Raw genomic sequence first — 21,355 nt, 5'->3', positions numbered from 1 at the left:
CAAAATGCTGTAATACTCATATATCAAGATTTGTTTGGTTCATTTGTTAAAAATAAATACAGCATAAAACAGAGTAATTATTCAAATAAACAATACACTTAAATTCAAATACCTATGAAATCACAATAATAAACAGAAAAGGCAACAATTTGTCTTCACATAAAACAGAAGCCAAATTATCTAAAGATGTTTGCATACCTATATACGTAATAATATGCTTTACCTCCTTCTGTGCACAGAAGAATTAATAACTTTTTGTAAGAACTTCAATTGCCATTAGTCACACACTTAAACTGCTGAAATCATGCTAGACTGAAAATCACCATGAGGTGGTCACCATCAACCCAAAACTAGGACTACAAGGACTAATTTTCAAACCAAGCTGAAATAATTACTTTTCCAACACTCAATCTTTCAAAATTCTTACAAGTTAAAATGTATAAGAATGAATTAAATATATAATCCCTGGGGGATTATATACATTTGTTTTTGTTTTTTGAGAAACAAGCTAGTTTCTCAAAAAACAAAAACAAATGTTTTAAATAACAAAAATGCTAAAACAGTGATCCTTGACTTATCCTGGAGAAAACAGAAAGATTTCATTTTATATCTCCTATTATAAGCTGCATATACTGTGCCATGTCAAAAAAGAAAAAGTAATACTATGGACTTCACTTAGAGGAAAACATAAATACTAATTGAGAACAAACAAACAAACAAATAAATGTACTTTTTGCCAAAACTGTATTAACTTTCAATAAAAGTGTTACACTATTATGATTATTTTCATCTTTATTTTCTCTTTTACAAACTACAAACAAAATTTTGTAATTTTGCATAATTCTATGGTTCCAGACTAATACTGGGATATAGACAATCCTTTTCAAACTAAGCTTTAAACATAAATTGAAATGCAGGAGTATTTCCTTTTAGAAAACTTTCAAAAATAAACCATGTAACACTTTTACTTTGTTCACCTAGCTTCTAGCATAGTAATTTAAGTTGTTAATGTTGAGTATTGAATGGCAGATTTGAACGGACCAATCAGGGACAAGAGCGGGAAATTCATAGGACCGTCAGTGGCTGAAGCCCCGGACAGCTCCTAGCTATAAAAGGAGCTGCCGCAGCTGGGATTACCATTACGATTTACGGAGCTAATAAAAGTGTTAGACTCTACTGCGTGTCCTGTCCTTTCTTGCGCCCACAACTTAACACTGGCGATGAAGGTGGGATTCTAGGACAGAGAACGAAGCACTAAACCTCCACAGCAATAATCAGCTATCCTGATCAACGGCCACGAGAATCGGTCAGATCATCGGCTACCACTATGCCTTCAATCAGGCCACCTGCACCATTCAACCTGGCTGGAGAAGACTGGGAATCTTACATGGAAAGATTCCACATATACATGGAAGGAAATGACCTCTTAAGCCTGTCAGAACAGAGGAAGAGAGCAATATTCCTCACACACTTTGGAGCCGCGGTGTTCAAAATGGCAAAAGCACTCGCAGCCCTTACAGAATTGAGAATGATGTCCTGGACGGATCTACAGAGCATCTTCAAGATGCACTACATTCCCCAAGCCTCATCCCTGGTAAGGAGACATGAGTTTTACCAGAGGGACCAGAGGGAAGGTGAGTCGATCAGTGAATTCGTCGCAACCTTGAGGGAGATAGCTGCAGCCTGCGACTTTTTAAACTTAGAAGAGGCTATGAGGGACCGGCTAGGATTGGGACTAAAAGATCTTACATTGCAAAGCAGGCCACTAGCCAAGCCTCAGATAACCTTCAAGGAGGTGCTGGAAGAAGCCACAGCATCGGAGGCATCCTAGAAATCCGTGGCAGCCATGAAAAAAGTGAACAAGGGGCCACAAAGAAAAGAGGAATCCGGGATCCACTATGAGGACGTGCAAACAGAATCAGAGGAAGAAGAGGAGGATGAGGTCCACCACTTACAAACGGACCAGAGAGGCAAGCCGCGAGGAAAAGGGAGGCTAGAATTCTGGTGCGCAGTGTGAGGGAAATCACCCCAGGGCAGAGTGCAGGTTCCGTGATGCTATATGCCAACGGTGCGACCGAAAAGGGCATATAGTGAGACCCTGCAGAGCGTCTCAACCAGCTGCCTGAAGAAGCCACCCGAACTGCCCACCAAGCTCACCGCCACCCAACCGATCATTCAAGCCAAGCGGTAAAAGCAACCATTTGGAAGAAGTCGCAGAAGCGAGGACTCCGGATCAGAGCGAGGTGAGACCCACCAAACGTTAATAATGGGTCATGCGAGCGCGGGAAAGTCCAACAAGATGGTGGCGACTGTACTCATAGAGGGGAGACCCTGCAAAATGGAGGTCGATTTGGGGTCCTGCCTATCCATGGTTTCCTGGACAACGATCCAGCAGCTGGTTCCAGGCATCAAACCCAGCGCACTCAAGCAATAAAAACTGACCCTCGTAGACTACCAAGGGAACCAAATCCCAGTAGTTGGCATGGGAAGATTCAACGCAAAGTTGAAGGCAAAGTTAACCCTCACCATCATGGAATGGGACAGACCTAGCCTATTGGGTCTGGAGTAGTTCGAGCCATTAGGACTGACAGTAACAGGCATTGACCACATCAACGACTGTGGCTGGGAAGAAAAATTGATGACAGAATTCCCTGAAGTATTCAACGGTGATTTAGGCAAGTACACGGGGTCCCCAATATCCTTTAATCTAGACCTCCAAGTTGCCCCTGTCCGGATTAAACCCAGGAGGGTCCCTTTTGCTCTAAAGCCCAAAATAGATGAGCAACTAGACAAGCTAGTTGCTCAAGGAGTATTAGAGCCTACCGACCATGCAAAGTGGGAGATACCCATAGTCACCCCAGTTAAGCCAGATGGACCGGTGCGCATCTGTGGTGACTACAAAAGTACAGTAAATAAGGCCTTACAACAGAGCGCTTACCCAGTGCCAGTGGTGCAACATCTGCTCCACTCATTGGGCCGTGGGAAGATATTTGCAAAACTAGATCTGGCACAAGCATATTAGCAGCTTCCTGTAGATGATGCCACAGCCGAAGCCCAAACAATCATAACGCACGGGGTGCCTTCAAGTGCAAGCGATTACAATTTGGAGTCAGTGTAGCCCAGGATTGTTCCAAAGCCTGATGGAATGATTGTTACAAGGGATTGAGGGAGTTGTCCCATATTTCGACGACGTACTCATCTCGGCAAGGAATTTAGACCAGCTAAAGCAACGCCTAAGAGAAGTGCTATCTAGATTCCGAGAGGTGGGGCTTAAAGTGAAAAAGAATAAATGCAACTTGGCAGAAAAGCAAGTAGAATTCCTGGGGTACTTAATTGATGAATCAGGACCCACTCCTGGAAAGCTGAGGGCAGTCAAAGAGGCACCCACACCAAAAAACAAAACGGAGCTGCAAGCTTTCTTAGGATTACTGAACTTTTATAATATCTTCCTACCACAGAAAGCTACAACTGCTGAACCGCTCCACTGGCTATGGATAAGACAACAGAATGGAAGTGGGGGAAGAAGGAAGGAACGGCATTTGAAGAAATAAAAAAATTACTAACATCGGACAGAGTATTAGTCCAGTATAGCGGAACACTGCCAATCCGTTTGACTTGCGACGCATTGCCTTTCAGCATCGGAGCTGTACTGAGCCATTGCATGCCAAATGGAAGAGAGGCTCCCATAGCATTTTACTCCAGAACGTTGTCCAAGCCAGAGAGGAACTACAGCCAAAACTAGATAAAGAGGCATTGGCTGCGGTAGCTGGAATAAAAAGATTCCATGAGTATTTGTACGGCCAAAGATTCGAACTCATCACTGACCATAAACCATTGCTGGGCATCATCGCCGGAGACAAATCCACACACCCCATTCTATCGCCAAGAATGCTTCGCTGGGTAGAGTTCTTAACAGCCTATGACTACCAGCTGAAATACAAGCCTGGCAAAACAATCAACCACCCTGACACCCTCAGCAGATGCCCGCTTCTGGAAATAGAAGTAGATCCAGCTCCAGTATCAACCACACTGCTCATTGAGACTATGGAAAGTGCTCAAATCTCCGCTGCAGAGATCGCGAGAGCTACCGCGAAAGACAAAACCCTGGTGCGCATTTTGAATTGGGTCTGGAAGGGCTGGCCAGAAGCGAACATGGACACGGAATTTCAACCATTTAAATCCAGATAAACCGAACTGTCAGGACTCAAGGGGTGCATTTTGTGGGGGGACAGAATCATAATTCCCGGGGTGTTGAGACAGGACATTCTAAACTTATTACATGAGGGGCACCCGGGAATAGTGAAGATGAAGGCATTGGCAAGAAGCTATATATGGTGGCCCAGAATGGATAAGGAGATAGAAGCCTGGGTAGCAAAATGCACACCCTGCCAAGAATCACGACTGGCACCACACACTGCACCCACACATGATTGAGAAAACCCGGGGACACCCTGGGGGAGGATACACATAGACTTTGTGGGGCCATGCCAGGGCAACATGTTCCTAATCGTAGAGGATGCATTTTCAAAATGGTTAGAAGTATTCCTGATGCCCTCAACAACCACGCTCAACCGAGTATTGAGAAGACTGTTTGCAATGCACGGGTTGCCGGACTTGCTGGTATCTGATAATGGGCCCCAATTTACCGCTAACGCATTTGAGATGTTCCTGGCCAACCAGGGAATCCGACACGCATTATCAATGCCGGGAAAGCCGTCCACTAACAGGCTTGTCGAACGAATGGTGAGAATGACCAAAGAAACGTTGGCATGGCTGGGGCCCAGGGACATGCAAGCCAAAATAGACAAGCTGCTCACGATCCAGCACATCACGCCAAGTGCATCCACACACCGAAGCCCAGCGGAATTGTTGATGGAGAGAAAGCTGCAATCCCCATTAGACAGGTTGCACCCACAATACAGCACCGAGAAACCCATGGACTCCATGAGCAAAATCCAAAAATTCCAAGTGAGGGACAAGGTTTACGCTAAAAATTTCAGTGGCAACCCCCTCTGGATACCGGGAGAAATAACCCAAATCACAGGACCACTGTCATACAGACTGCAGACCGAGGCCAGCCGACAGTGGAAACGCCACATCAACCAGATCAGAGGCAGAGTGACAAGGAATGAACTTGGCCCACCAGACAAAGGTATTGAAAGAGACCAGGACCTACCACAGGCACAAGCACCAAACACCATTAGGAAAGACTCAACCCCGAATAGAGACAGCGGACACTTATCTGAAGTCCAGAAGAAGGAACCGAATGTCAGCTACAATCCACCATGTCGTCCGGGGGAGGAAGGAAGTAACACCCAAGAAAATAATTCCACACTGGCGAACGAGTTCGAGAGAGTTCCAGAGGTGGAGCCGCCAGAGCCACGGAACTTGACCTCTCACTCCAAGAACACCGGAACGACTGAACTGCTCAGGTCAAGTCGTGAATTGAAACGACCCGCCTACCTGTGTGACTACGTTGCCTAGGGACTTCAGGATTGGTTATGCTAACCAGAGGGGAGGGGTGTTGAGTATTGAATGTCAGATTTGAACGGACCAATCAGGGACAAGAGTGGGAAATTCATAGGACCGTCAGTGGCTGAAGCCCCGGACAGCTCCTAGCTATAAAAGGAGCTGCCGCAGCTAGAATTGCCATTGCGATTTACGGAGCTAATAAAAGTGTTAGACTCTACTGCGTGTCCTGTCCTTTTTTGCGCCCACGATTTAACAGTTAATACCAAAACTGGGACAATAGACACCATGTAAATGTATTTTGAAAAGCAGCTTTTAAAAACCCTGCTAGCATCTAATGTGATTGTTACATCATAATCATTATTTACCAGAGAAGGCAACCAGCAAATTGAGTAATTCGGTATAGTGATAAGAGTATTACAGTTATAGCCAAATATTTCAAGATTATGCAACAATTGCTGCATGTAGATGCTTATGGGCATGGCAAAAGAGCTTTTTCTCAATCATATACTGCCTTAGACATAATATTCTGCATTTTTATTAAATTAAATATCTTGCTAAAGATAATAAGAATATTTTTGCAGTAAAGTTGAATCCAAATAATTTATTCTGACTACAAAAGCTTTCATTCCATTTGTGCAAGTACACTAAAAAATCTTTACTAAAAATAAATATGGGCATGATCTAATAATTCTCTTTAAATTTGTACTGAACAGTAAACAGGAACACCTGCAATTTCTATGAAGGAAAACAAGTTTCTTTCTTGTATCACAGAAAACATTTCTTTATGGAAATGTTTTTCCATAAAGAAATGGAAGCAACTGAAAGGGCTGAGAGGCCTAAGGATTGAGTTAGTCTTGCTCTCTGAGGGCAGTTGGGGAACATGCAGGAGTTTACACATATGTTTACCATCAGACAATTACATAAGGGCGAGGAATGCAACATTCCTCTGCAAGAAGTTGCATTCTTCAGGATCTGTTTCCTAAAATATACTCTATCCAATTTGTGTATTTAATTCCTTTCCTGTCTTGGCAAGTGAAGACAGCAGGGCTTTTGATATGGCAGTGACTGCCCCCCAGAACTCTTATGTTCAAGAAGGTTAAATCTAAAAATTGAGGCATTATTCTCCTGAGATTTTATAAGCTGCAGCGTATAATGCAGGGAGTGGGGAGAGAATGGAGATTTTGCAGTAACCTTCCCCTGGAGTGGGGTGAGAATGGAGATTTTGCAGTATCCTTCTCCTGCCATGCCCACCAAGCATGCTGAACCGGTAGTAAAAAAATTTGAATTCCACCACTACCTCTTTCCACTTTTTATATTTGTCCTTTTTGTCTTTCAATTTATCAGAGATTTCTCTGCAAACATGCTGATTTCTTCTGAGATTTCTTATTTTTCTTTTTCATTGAAATTGGGTTAGACTGGGTTTTTATCATCTCATTTTTCAAAATTTCCCAAGTTTCTTGGGTTGTCTTCCCCTTGAGGATTCTCATACATGGAATCTTTCACAAGCTCTAAGTTTATTGAAATCAGCTCTCTTAAAGTCCACTGATGAAATTTTTTTTAAAAAAAATTGTCTCATCAACAATTCTAAAATTTTATTCAGAACTCCTTGCTTGTTTGACTTGATCTCTCAGTCAAGCATAAGAAAAATTAGAATAAGAAACTCTTCAGACATGTTGATATATTAACAAATGAAAAAATCGACATACAATTAAGGTTTAACAATAGGTTGAAAATGATTTGCATGAGAACAGTCCATACACAGATATCCTTGTACTGTGGAATCCTTATTGATGAGATTTCCAAAATACTTAGAGATGTGGAGAAAACCAGGCATATCAAGTTTGAAAAGCTACAGTAATGGCCAAAATTGTGGAAACCTTTTTGGAAAAGTATATTTTTGAGGTTTGATTGCTAATAACATGACTTTTTTCGTGGAATTCGATTTTAAGCCAAATTCCTGCAGTCTGCGCCGAACAGTCCTTGCACTCAACTTCACATTGCATTGCGCTATTTCATCTTGAATACACCCAGTTGATTTTCTTCTGTCACGTAGGCACAGTCTCTTAATTCTTCTATCATTACTTGCAGTTGTGCACCTTTTCCTGCCTTTACCAGTGTGGTTTTGTAGTGACTGAGTCTCCTTATACCTCTTCAAAAACTTAGAAATGCCACTTTTGGTTAAGTTTCCACCAATTTTTCTTCTAATTTCTTTATAACTGTAGCCTTGTTCACTTAATAATACTATTTTACATTGCTTTCTGAGCGACCAGTCAACTCTTTGCACCATTACTTTAATTTTATTACATTTTACAAGTTCACTAAATGACAGAACACAAAAAACTTGATAGCGATCACATAACACACTGACAAATGTCCTCCTCTCACCTTCAATACATGACATCAATAACTAAATCCTACTCTGATCATTTTAAAAAAAATATACATCCATATTGTGTGTGGACAGAGTTGATTCTGGGCATCATAAATATTAATCCAATTCGCAGTAACAGTGTTAATAACCTCTATCACTTTTATCAAATTTAAGTAATCCTCATTATATTATTTAAACATACATAAAACAAAAAATGCCTAACTCCTCTATCTTCATCTCTATCTTTCTTGTTCAATCTAAATATTTCTCTATTATGCATAGGCAAAGTTGATTCTGGGTATCATTCATATTAATCCAATTCACACTAACAAAGTTAGTAATCTCTATCACATTTATCAAATTTACATAATACTCATTATATTATTTAAACATACATGAAAAAAATGCCTAACATCTGTAATCTTCTAATCTTTCTATTATTTTTATTCATTCTATAAGAATTTATATTCTAATATTTCCCCTATCTAATTTCTGCCTCTTTCATCTTACAATCAGGCTACTTCAAAATTTAAAGGGCAATTCTTTCTATCCATCATCTTCTCTTCTTTAATACTTCAATTCTTATCCATTTTTTAATTCGCCTCCCACACTCATCTTTGTCTCTATCTTCATCTATATCTTTCTTGTTCAATATAAACCTTTCTCCCAGTACAATCTTATACTGCCAATTCTCCCAGATATCTGCCCATGTCCCAATCTCCTTATCAAAGGTATCTTCCTGTCTCTCCAGTTGTCAATTTGTCTGTTTTATTTTCTTCAGTCTTTCTCCCTTTATCAGCTGGTATGTCAGTCCTATTTTTTGCTCCAGTCCTTGATTTATTTGTTGATATGGCCAATCCATCTGTTCTCTCAGGTCCTTTTGCTTGCCATTTATCTTGTCTTCCTCTTCATTGAGCTGTTGCTTCATTTGTTGGTTTTTCTGATCCATATTTTTTCCCTGTTCGTATTCAGTTTGCTGGCTTAAGTAATCCATTTCATCTAGACTTTCTGTTGCTTCCACCAATTCATGGACAGTTTGATCTTTGTTCATTATTCTTTGCAAAATATTTTCCATTTTCTCATCCATACCATCAATAAAATCCATCATATTTTGGAACAATGAAGTCATCCCATTAAAAAAATCCTCTCATTTCCCCAGCTGTTCCTTCAACTCGTGTCATAGTAGCAATAAAGGTGAAATAAACAATAAAGCCACAATCTAGTTCAGAAAGAGTCCAAATTTCCAATCTTTAGTAAATGCGGCTCTCTTCTTAAATTTCCATGCTGCCTTTTTTCCAGCAGGTATTTATTTCACTCAAAATCCATTTCTTTCAAAACAAAGTCAATTATTTAAATGAGCCAATCCCAGCATTTACTCAATACTCTGATAGTCCAAATTATTTTCCAAGTTCTTTAAGTCTGCTCTGTGGTTTTAGTTCTTTATTCTAGCTTCCAGAGTTCTCTTTTTCTAATTTTCCAGGAGTCTAGGATTCACTTTTCCCTTTGTCAGTAGATGGCGCTCTTAACTTACTTTTCAGCATAGATCTCTCTATCAAAAATATTTTCTTTCGCCACTTAAATGGTTATATTTTTGAGAACCTCTTCTCTAGGATTTTTTTGTTTTCCTTAGCATAATTTTTAAAGAAACGAAAAATCATCTCACTCAGAAACAATCTCTGTTCACTGTTCTCTTCACTCCTGCACTTCCTTAGGTGTTCTGGCTGTCCCCAGCTTTATGGCAGCCATGTTGACTGCCACTGCTCCTCGTCTTCAGATGAAAGGGATTTTCCAAGTCAGGGAGGAGAGATGCGGCTCTCCTCGACCTGCAAGTCACCCCCCTTTACTTCACCACACCTAAAGGGTGGCTATGGCTCCTTTCGGAGCCCTCCGATGGGAAGAGCTTGGAGCGGGACCATGGAGCTCATGGTCCTTGTTTCCGACACCACCGGAAGCACAGCTGGAAGTCTGAATCCTACTATGATCTGATTAGCTCATTGCCAAAACAAGATGACACCTGATTGGCTCTCTAAATACTCATGCTCATTGGCTACAATGAGATGAAGGAACGCAGCTGATATCAACCTAAGCAAGTTGTGCTTCCTTTTTCTGGTTATTTGGCTATAACTTTTCATGGAATACAGATAATTGAACAACCTTTGTTGCATTACATTCTTGATTAAATTATCTTTCCATTGATATATAATTATGGTACTGCTCCCAAAAAAGTGGTGTTATTAGCCATTAAACCTCAAAAATACACTTTTCCCAAAAGGTTTCCACAATTTTGGCCATTACTATATATTGCCATTTCATCCAACAACAACAACAACAACAGCAACAACAACAATTTATTATTACAGTCTTAGATCAGAGACCAGAACAAATAAAAGAACTCCGTATATATACACTTAAAAATTCTAATATAAAATAATAAATAACAACTAAAATCTATAATAAAATCCAGTGACAATTATACATGGTCTGACTATATGATAGTTGCAATCCCTAAACTGTGCGGCCCATTGTAGATTTAACGCTAAAAGGGAAATGACTAAGCAGTGCAAAGGGTTTGCCACAATTGTTATATAACATCGCTATGGTGGAGAAGACATGTGTTTGCGACAAATCCCCAGTGCTGCTGCGCAGAGTCTAGCCACCTGCACTATAGTTATGGACTGTTCATCCTTAAGCAGCCACTGAAGATAGATAGTGTCGGAACAGCCAGGATACCTAGCAGTTATTGGCAGAATATGTTTTTTTCCTAATCTCCATATAAAAGGAACATCTAAGGAGCATGTGACCCACAGTCTCCACTCTCCTTTTTTTAAAATAATTTTATTCAACATTTACATCTTTAACAACCTTGTTACATTTTTACAGCTTTCCAACACCAGCATCATTGATACTATCTATAACCAACTATATACACATACTGTACATTTTATACATTACTTACTAATTTCTATATTCACTACAATTTATACCTATGTCAGCCTTGGAAGCCATATTAGACTGGAAATTTCAATGCTGCCACCTTCTCATGTGTGGGAAAATAGGAAGGGGGATTTAGGAGAGGGGAATTAGTAGACATAATAGCATTCTTCCTATCGGTCAAGATCAGGGGCTGGGTCGAGGTGGAATGGACGTTGATTGGAGCATGTGATCAACTGGGGAGAAGGGGGATGGTTTTGGGAGCTTTGAATTACTGAAGGAAAGCCTGGGCTTTTCAGATTCGGGATTTCCCAGATGTGCCAGTTTACCAATTCTAGTAAAGAGAACTTTGGAAAATGCCTGCTTCCACATCTTTACTGGGAGTTGGGTTTTTTTTGGAATGCTGACATTATCCCGAATCTCATTAAAACCTAACAGCATCCCATAAGGGGTACTGAGCCCCAGCATCAACCTAAAACCCCGAGTGATGCAAAGACTCAGTGAAGATGGAGGAGAAAGGAGAAATCAGAGGGAGGCCTGCCAGAGCCCTGGATGCTCAAGGAATTGCCGATCCCTTGCCTGATTTTTCTGATGAGAGGGGACGAGCCATGGAGGCTGCAGAGGAAGCCCTTCGACTTGGGGCTTGGGACAAGGCATCAGATTCCTGGGAGAGTTTCCAGTGGATGGAAGTGGTGAGCTTCACCCCCCCCCTTCCCAACCCCTGGAGGTGAGCTGGAAGCTAGCAAAACCAACATTCGCCCTCCCTGATCCAGGACATGGGGGGGATTCGTAGGATGCAGACACCCCCTCCTTACCCACCCAGAGGCCAAACAACAGGATTAGCACAACATTCCAATCCTGCAGCAATGGGGCATCAGGCTCAGCTGACATACGGAAGGCAAAAAACCCCTTTTTGGACCCCTTGCCAGCCTGTATTAGCATTACCTCCTGCAGAGAGCATACCACCCGGATGGGCTTTCTGTCCTGACCAGGGATGGATCCAGGGCCAGTGGTATCCCCTGCTGTCTGTTCCAAGGTTCCAGGGATCCGCCTGCCCCCCCTCCTATGGCCAAACGATCCTGGCACCACAGGGGGGACTAATCCAGTAGCCGGCTGGAGTGCCCCCCTCCAGCGCAGCAAGCAGCAAGCAGCTCAGCAGCCAGGGCCCCTCCCCCAACAGCCAACACCATTGCCCCCCCCCCACAGCCCAGCAAACTTTACACCAGCCTATTGGAATGCAACAGCCTGTTGGAATGCAACAACCAGGAGCAGCCCTGCAGCAAGTTCTATCCCAACCAGCCGCGGCCGTTGCCCCCCGCCTGTGAGGCCAGCACCACCCCGCTTCAAAGCAACCTTTGACGGGACGCCAGCCAAGCTAGCATATTTCCTCAGCAGGGTCTGGGCTCAAGTGGATCAGTGTGGTGAGCAATACGAATCAGAACAAGACTTAGTGTCGGCAATCTCAGATGGAATGAATGAGGGGGAGGCTTCTGAATGGATAGCCCAGCTGCATAATGAGGGTGCTGCTGAACTAAATGATGCCGATGGGTTTATCACACTGCTCTGGTCTCGATTTGAGGACCCAGACTGCGTAAATGAAAATGAAGCCACGCTAAAGATCATGAAACAAGGTAATCGACCTATAAAAGACTTTGTATGGGACTTTAGACGAGTTGCAGGGAATCTAGGCCATTGGCCTGACTGCATACTCCTGCACTACTTTAAAGAAGCTATTGACCCAGAAGTCAGAAAAGCCTATGGGATCCAGGGAGTGCCTGAGCGTCTCCACAACTGGTATACCATGTCCATTGCTCTAGACAGAGAAGTCCACCCCCCCCAGCTAAACCCCAGCACAGCAACTGCCTTGAAAAATGTTATCTAGAAACCCCATTTCAAAAGCTACAAATCTCACCCCCCCTCAATCGGGGGGGGGAGCAATTAAGTGCTTTCGCTGTGGACAGACAGGACATCGAGCTTCTGAGCGCCTGGCCCCGGCCCCAGTTCCACAACAATGACCCAGCACAGCTGCATGAGCAGGAGGGCTCCAAGGAAAGCCCCAGACACCAGCTGATTTGCAGACAAGCTGTGGAGATTCCCCTCCCTACTGAAGAGAGTGAGGAGCCTCCAGCAAAAGAAGCCCCTCCCGACGGGGCTAGTGGAAATGAAGACCCGATGGTGAGTGCACCCATCTCCCCTTTCTCAATTAAAGTAAAACTACTGCTGCTGGAAACAGGGAAACAAGCAGAACTCCCAGCAATAATAGATACTGGCTGCACCAGATTTTTAATCGGGCTTAAAGTGGTAGAACAGCTGGGGATCAGAACAACACTCTTAAAGCACCTGATTAAATTTCACCAGGTGGATGGGACGTTGATTGGGGGAGTCCCTGCCACCCATATTACTGAACTGATTAAATTAGAGATGGAGAAACATCATGAACTTATACGATTTATAGTAATCCCAAAGATGTCAGAATCCATCATACTGGGCCTGGCTTGGCTGGATAAATGGGGCCCCACCATCACATGGGAAGATGGATACCGAAAAATCAGAATAGCAGTTGGCCCATCACCCCCTACCCCTCCTCCCAAACAGCAACCTACCCATAATGGCCAGCAGCCAGAGACAGCAGCAGCTTGTTCAGACAGACCTCCAGGCGAACACCAGATCCCTAAAGCGTATGCAGACTTAGCCGAAGTTTTCAGTGAGGAAGAATGTAACCTCCTCCCCACCCATCGGCCCACAGACTGCGCCATCGAATTACAACCAGGGACTAAATTGCCAAAACCTAGAAGGATCGTTGGTCTTACCTGATACGTTCCTTCTCGTTGAGTGGAGACAGCAGCCAGCGTGGGTAGTGCCCATCCAATCAGCTTGAAGGACTGAGCCTGCCAATTATTCTTAGTCCCGCCTCTGTTGCCGGGCAGGCCCAGCTTTGGCGAAGACTGGAAGACAGACTCGGTGTGTGGGACAAAGAAGAAACCAAAGACAGAAAGACAGAAAAATGCCGAGTCCAGCTTGAAGAAGAAAAAGGGAAGGGTCTGGCTGCTGTCTCCACTCAACGAGAAGGAATGTATCAGGTAAGACCAACAATCCTTCTCCATTGAGAGTGGAGACAGCAGCTAGCGTGGGACATACCCAAGTTCACTGTCCCGATGTCGGGGGGGGATCACGCTGGACCACATTGTCCTCTCCGGCAACAACCCTTTGCAGAACCTGACGACCAAATGAGGCTTCGGCTGATGCAAACTGGTCGAGTTTGTAGTGTCGGATGAAAGGACTAGGAGAAGTCCACGTGGCCGCCCTACAAATTTCCAGCAAGGAAGCCTGTGTAGCCCAAGCTGCCGTCATAGCCGCACTGTGGGTGGAGTGAGCTGTCAAACCTGAAGGGCGCGGAAGGGATCTAACATCATAGGCTGTGGCAATAGTCTGGCGAATCCAACGACCGATGGTTGAAGGTGAGACCTTACTGCCTTGAGAGGTAGGTAAGAAGGAGACAAAAAGCGACTCCGAATGACGGAAAGGAGCCGTCCTCTTCAGGTAAATTTGCAGTGACCGCCGGACATCAAGGGAGTGCCAACGACGTTCCCGAGGATGCGTGGGCTGGGGGCAGAAATTTGGCAGGACAAGCTCCTGGGCACGGTGGAAAACAGAGTTGACCTTCGGCACAAATGTCGGGTCCAAACGGAGTACCACTCGGTCTGCGTGGAAAACACAAAGGTCCGAACGAGTGGACAAGGCGGCGAGCTCAGATATGCGGCGAGTCGAAGTGATGGCCACCAGGAAGGCTACCTTGCAGGTGAGAAGTCTGAGACTGGTAGTCCGAAGCGGTTCGTATGGAGGACTCGTAAGAGACTGCAAGACCAGAGGAAGATCCCAGGTAGGGTAGCGATGCAGAACAGGAGGACACAAGTTCTTTGCTCCCCGAAGAAAACGGCGGATCAAAGGGCGTTGAGCCAGAGACGACAAGGAGCCACAGGTAAATACCGAAGATAAAGCTGCAATGAGTCGGCGGAGAGTGTTAGGAGAGAGACCCTGGGAGAGGCCCTTCTGAAAAAACATCAGAATATGTATAATAGACGGTTGTAGAGGCAAGACACCGACCTGACTACACCAGTTGCAGAAACTCCGCCAGGTGGCAGAGTAAATGCGTTCCATAGAAGGCCGTCGGGAGGATAGCAAGGTATGCACAACATCTGCCGGGACTTGTACCTCCCTCAAAGTGCACCGCTCAATCTCCAAGCAGTTAGATTGAGCCAGGCCGGGTCTGGGTGCTTCAGGGCGCCTTGCGAGAGAATATTGTCCGAGAGAGGAATGCGCCACGATGGGGTCACCGATAGGGACACGAGGTCCGCAAACCAGGGTCTCCGAGGCCAATGAGGTGCCACAAGGATCACTTCTGCTCGCTCGGATAGAATCTTGCGGATGACCCTGGGAAGGAGGGCCATCGGGGGAAATGCGTACAGAAGGCCCGACGGCCATGGAGTTCGAAGAGCGTCGACGCCGGCCGCTCGAGGATGTGGGTATCGTGAGAAGAACAGCGGAAGTTGAGAGTTCTCGTGAGTCGTGAACAGGTCGATCACTGGACGGCCGAAGCGAAGAGACAGTTCCTGGAAGAGGAGCGGGAGGAGACGCCATTCCGCATTGTCTATCCGCCGGCGACTCAACCAGTCCGCTTGAACATTCTGCACCCCGGAGATGTGTTCCACCCGAAGGGAACACAGGTGGCGCTCTGACCAGACACCCAACGCGACTGCCAGGGTCAGAAGAGACTTCGATCTGGTGCCCCCCAGTTTGTTCAAATGAGCCTTTGCGGCGACGTTGTCCGTGAGGACGAGGACGTGGGCTCCGTAGACCAGATGGCGGAATGACTTTAGAGCTAGGAAAACAGCCTTCAGTTCCAGCCAATTGATGGGATGCCGAGCTTCCGAGGGTGTCCAAGTCCCTTGAGCCAGTTGACCTTGACAATGGGCTCCCCAGCCCAGGAGACTGGCATCTGTCGTCACCACGACCCTCGAGGGCTCGAGGAAGAAGCAACCCGCCAAGAGAGCGGGGGAGCGCCACCACCGGAGGGATCTTCGTACCGCAGGAGGAAGAGGGATCGGCTTCGATGAAGTGCCTCTGCCAGCCTTCTGCAAAGGCAAGAGAAACCATTGGACTTCCCTGGCGTGAAGTTGAGCCCAGGGAACAATAGCTATTGCAGATATCATCTTACCTAAGAGTTGAGACAAGACATAGGGGGAAACCACCCGACTCCCCTCAACTCGGGAAATCAACTGCCTCAGACTAGCTTGCCGATCGGGAGAAAGAAAAACTTTGCCCTGAAGAGAGTCAATCAGGGCACCCAAGTGCACTAATCTAGTGGAGGGGGAGAGATGGCTCTTCTCCAAATTAACAGAGAAGCCGTGAGCCGCTAGCGTCTCAACCGTCAGACGAATATCTAAGGCAGCCTGTTGCACAGAAGGAGACAACAGCAGAATATCATCTAAATAACACAGGAGGCGGACTGAACGGAGACGGAGCCGAGCCGCCAAGGCAGCTAGCACCTTCGTAAAGGTGCGGGGGCGGCGGAAGAAAGGCCAAATGGGAGAGCCCTATATTGGTAGTGTGCTCCGTTATAACAAAACCTCAAAAACTGTCTATGGGATGGTAGGATAGGGATATGAAGGTAGGCCTCAGTTAGGTCAATGGAAGAGAGGAGATCGCCCCTCCGAACACCATCCAGAATAGACTTTAATGATTGCATTTTAAATTTTCGGTACACAACATATCTGTTTAAATGTTTGAGGTCCAGAATAGGACGCCACCCCCCCCCCCCGATGATTTTGGGACTAGAAACACCCTTGAATAGAATCCCGAACCTTCCTGACCGGGAGGCACAGGTTGGATAGCCCTGACAGTCAGGAGATGCTGAACCGATGAATCCATAAGGGACCTCCTGGTGGGATTACGAGAAATCGGACAGCAAACAAAGGTGTGGGGGGGCAACAAATTCAATGGCCAACCCAGATTTTAAGGTGGCGTGAACCCACTTATCCGAGGTGGATTCTTCCCAGACAGCGGCAAAAAGACCCAATCTACCGCCAATGGGAGGTTCCAAAAGGCAATCAGCGATGGCGACGGGCGAAACGACCTCCTCCCCCTCGAAAGGGCCGCTTAAAGTTAAAGGGTTGCCCTCTGAATGACCTATCGGAAGAACCCCGGTGCCTGCTGAAAGACCCATCTCTCCTAAATGTGGGAAAGGGAGAAGAAGAGGAGGACCCCCCATCCGCACCTCTGGAGTAAGAACGAGAAGGGTAAGGTGAGAAACGGGGCACTCCTCTCTGGAAAACACCTTCTTTTTTCCCCTGGTTTCTGTGAGGAAGGGATCTAAAGCGTCCCCGAAAAGCTTCATGCCCTTAAAGGGAACCGAAGCCAATTGCCACTTGTGCCTGGCATCTGCCTGCCAGTGACGGAGATACAACAAACGACGAGCCGTGACTGCCGAAGCCAAAGATTTTGCGGAGAACCTGGCAGCATTCAGAGTAGAGTCGGCTGAAAATTGTACGGCAGCCACAATTTTATTCAGGTCTTGTCTGATACGAGTATCTCCGGGGGCTAGCTTTTCTTGTAACTGACGTAACCAAAGCAACGTTGTCCGATTGAAGAAGGATGCCATAGTAGTTGCTTTAATCGCCCAGGAGGAGCTTTGAAAGGCCTTTTGAAGAACCTGATCAGATCTGCATTCCTCAGGACGGAGACCTTCGTCCGGCTCGCCTGGAACATTGGAGTTAGGAAGAAGAGCTGCAACTGGGGCATCCACCGAAGGAATCTGAAGAAGAGCCTCAAGATCCGAGGATACTTGAAAGTTTCTTTTGTCATTAGACGAAGGTAGGGGAGCAGATGCCGGGGATTCCCACTGTCGTTTCACTACATCCAGAAAGAGAGGAGGAGTAGGAACGGATGTTATAGGCCTAGCTGGTTCCGCGAACATCGGGTCCAAAGATCCAGAGGAAGTCGAAGGGGGTACCGGATCGGCGTTTGGAGAGGATAAACGGGCCATATTAACAGCCTTGAAGAGGAATGATTTGAACAAGGCTTGAGGAAAGAGACCTGTGAAAGCCGGCTGATCTGGGGGAAGGTTCTCATCCTCCGACAGGTCAGAATCAGGATCTCCTTCGTCAATGAAGGCTGAAGGATGACTGTAATGGGAAGAAGTAGGAGAAGCGGAGCGAACTGAATGTGAACATCCTTCGTCACTGCGGCCCGCTGAAAAGGGGGAAGGCTCTCTTACCGATCCCTGTCAACTGGAAAAGCCCGAACGGGCGGCCAAGGACTTTTGAACCGCCGCCTCAATCATTTGCTGCAGCTGATCTGGAGGAACGAATGGATCCAAAGAGCGGGCAGGTACAGAATCAGACGAATGAGCCACCTGTACTGTTGCTGGATCAGGGGCCGGTTGCTGAGGAACTGAACCAGGACCCTACAAATTTTCCTCAGAAATAGTCACTGGACAATCTTGCAGAGACAGTTGGTCAGGAGTAGGCGAATGGGGTACGGTGACTGGAGATGGATTAGAAGGAGCAGGTGGTTGAAAAGTGGAGGGAGGCAGTTGGGCACATGCCTTGTCACATAATCTGGTCAAAACTTTGTCTCTACGTTTTTCCACTTTGGAAGAAGAGGATGACAAGTCACGAGTGGAAGACTTGTGATGGGAACGTGAGACTTGAGAAGTCCTGGAATGAGACCTGGAATCTTCCATAGTAGATTGCTGGGTAACAGATGTGGAGTCTGATTGGCCAACTTCTCCTGCACTGGCCTTCCGTCCGTGCTTAGACTTTGAAAGGGCCTTAGGCATAGCACACAACAAGGTTGTAAGTAACCCCCCTCCCCCCACGCACCAGACTGTGTCTTAACAATCAGATTCTGAATAGATAGCAGGGAGCGAAAGGAACTCCACGGGAAGCAGCCTCGAGTAAACTGTTTCTTAATTATTACAAACCAAAGGCCAGATAGATTAAAATGGGAGCGTAACAACTCCACGAACTGGAGAGTGTGGTGGGGGGAGGGAGGCCGTTTGAAGCTTTAATGGATGGGAGACAATCAGTCAATCAAGCAATTAGGCAAATTAAGGCCACAGTCCTGTGACCGTTGTAAAGCAAGAACACGGGTGGGGGCGCGAAGCTCCACTAATCTTTAATGGTGGCCAGCGCCTAAACAAGCAATCGCTGCAACAGGAAAAGGGGGCGTGAAGCTCCACCAGGCGCAATTTGAAAAGCCTCTGGATTCGGGCCACTGAAGCACAGAAGGAGGGGGGTGCGAAGCTCCTCAGCTGCAAGCACGCAGCCAACAATCTGTTTAGTCTGCTTAGAGAGGCCACGAGGTAATTGAAGAGGGCTGCAGATACCGGCCACAATGGGGCAGAGGTGGGGGCGCGAGGCTCCTCAGAAGAATCACGCAGCCCGCCATGCTTTGCATTCAATTTAAATAGCCTGTGGAGAGCGACCGCAAAGAGGAGCATTCCGGCAGGGATTGATAGAGGGAGGATCGCCGGTCGCTAAATTAGCGCTCTCCCCCAACAGCGGGAAAATCTTCTAGCTCAAAATGGCGGGCGCCGCTGTAGAATGCCCGCCGAGACTGCCGATGATTAAAGGGGCGTGAGGAGATCGCAACCGGGGAGAATGTCCCTCGAAGATCAATGCCCCAAAAAAGCCCTCCCTTGAGGAGATCGAGGGCAAGGAATCCCCACGCCCCTGGCAGAGCCAGGGGAGACCGAAGTTAACAAAGGTCTATTTCTTTACTCACAAACTCATAAACTCGATGTCAGGACGGTCCAAGTCAGCCAGAAAAAACAGTCAATGTCCAAATCGAATCACCAGAGCTCAAACAGTCCAAGTCAAAAAATTCGAAAAATCCAACATGAAAGAGATAAAAGGAGAATTTTAGCCAGAGAGAAAGTCCCACACACCAGCCAACGCTGAAGGACTGAGCCAAAAGCTGGGCCTGCCCGGCAACAGAGGCGGGACTAAGAATAATTGGCAGGCTCAGTCCATCGGCCCACAGACTGCGCCATCGAATTACAACCAGGGGCTAAATTGCCAAAACCTAGAATGAACTCCATGATACCTGCTGAGATGACTGAATTGAGGAAGTACATTGACACCAACCTAGCCAGGGGGTTCATCAAGCCTGCAAAATCCACCATGGCCGCCCCAGTACTGTTTAAAGAAAAAAAAAGATGGTTCCTTAAGATTATGTGTTGATTTTTCAGTCCATCAATGGCATTTACATACAGAATACTTACCCCCTCCCACTGATGAAAGATTTACTGAACCACCTATCGAAAGGAAAAAATTTCACCAAGCTAGATCTAAGAGAAGCCTACTACCGAGTTCGCATAAAGGAGGAAGATGAATGGAAGACTGCTTTTAACTGCCCCTTGGGCAGCTTCCAATTCCGGGTCATGCCTTTTGGACTCCAGGGGGCCCCAGGGGTCTTCATGCAACTGATCAACAAAATTTTGCATGAGCATTTATATCAGGGGGTTCTTGTTTATCTCGATGACATTCTTATATTCAGCGAAAATATGGAAGACCACATCAAATTGGTCAGACAAGTACTGAAAAAACTCCTAGCAGCCAAACTTTATGCAAAATTGTCCAAATGCGAGTTCCATAAGGAAGCCCTTGACTACTTGGGCTACAGGGTGTCGAATAAGGGGATCGAAATGGACCCGGAGAATATGAGGGCAGTACTGGTCTGGCAGCCCCCACGCACCCGTAAGCAACTCCAGAGCTTCCTGGGGTTTGCAAACTTTTACAGACAATTCATCCCTTCCTTCGCTGAGGTCGCACTCCCTTTCACAGAATTGCTGAAAACCGGCTCGTCTCCTGCCAAGCCAAAACCTAGCCAGCCCTTAGCTTGGACAATGGACTGCCAAAAATCCTTTGAACAGTTAAAATGCCTATTTGTGGTGGAGCCAATCCTACAGTATCCTGACCCGAACAAGCCCTTCGTGGTTCAGGCGGACATAAGTGATGTGGCGGTGGCGGCTGTTCTACTACAAAGGGACCCCCGGAACAATCTAATGCTGTGTGCTTATGTATCAAGGAAGTTAATGGACACTGAGCGCAGATGGGCGGTATGGGAAAAGGAGGCATTTGGGGTGCGATGGGCTCTCCTGTCCTGGAGACACTTCCTGGAGGGGGTGGAGGAGCCTTTTGAGGTTTGGACTGACCACAAGAATCTTGAGGCACTGAAGACCCCGAGGAAGCTTTCTCCAAAGCAGGTTCGTTGGGCTCAATATTTCAAATGCTTTAACTTTAACCTGAAATATATTCTGGGCGGTAAGAACCTTCTGGCTGACGCTCTCTCCCGCAAAACCCAATTTGACAGCCAACGGGAAGAGATAGTTCATGCCATGATTTCAGAGACTCAGCCAGCCACCCAAGCCCACACCAGAGCGCAAACGCACCAGAGTTCCAACCTCCCCGAAAACAAGTTGACAGTGGAGCTAAAAGCGGCGCTCTCTAATGATTCCTGGTTCAAAGAACATCAGGCAGACCTCACCCTAAGGGACGGGTTGGCATGGAAGGGGAATAA

The 21,355-nt window shown here is 46.1% G+C and overlaps 1 protein-coding gene across 1 annotated transcript in view; it reads right to left on the bottom strand.

The window, feature by feature from the left end:
- The window catches only part of FOXP2 (forkhead box P2), a 1,221,669-nt gene that overhangs the window by 763,944 nt on the left and 436,370 nt on the right, over positions 1 to 21,355 (bottom strand). The gene's annotated exons all lie outside the window — the stretch shown is intronic.

This window comes from Pantherophis guttatus, chromosome 7 (genome assembly GCF_059756535.1).
Source record: "Pantherophis guttatus breed Tessera chromosome 7, ASM5975653v1, whole genome shotgun sequence".
Lineage (NCBI taxonomy): Eukaryota > Metazoa > Chordata > Lepidosauria > Squamata > Colubridae > Pantherophis > Pantherophis guttatus.
Note: the sequence above shows the minus strand (reverse complement) of the source record. Positions and strands in the feature narration are given on the sequence as shown.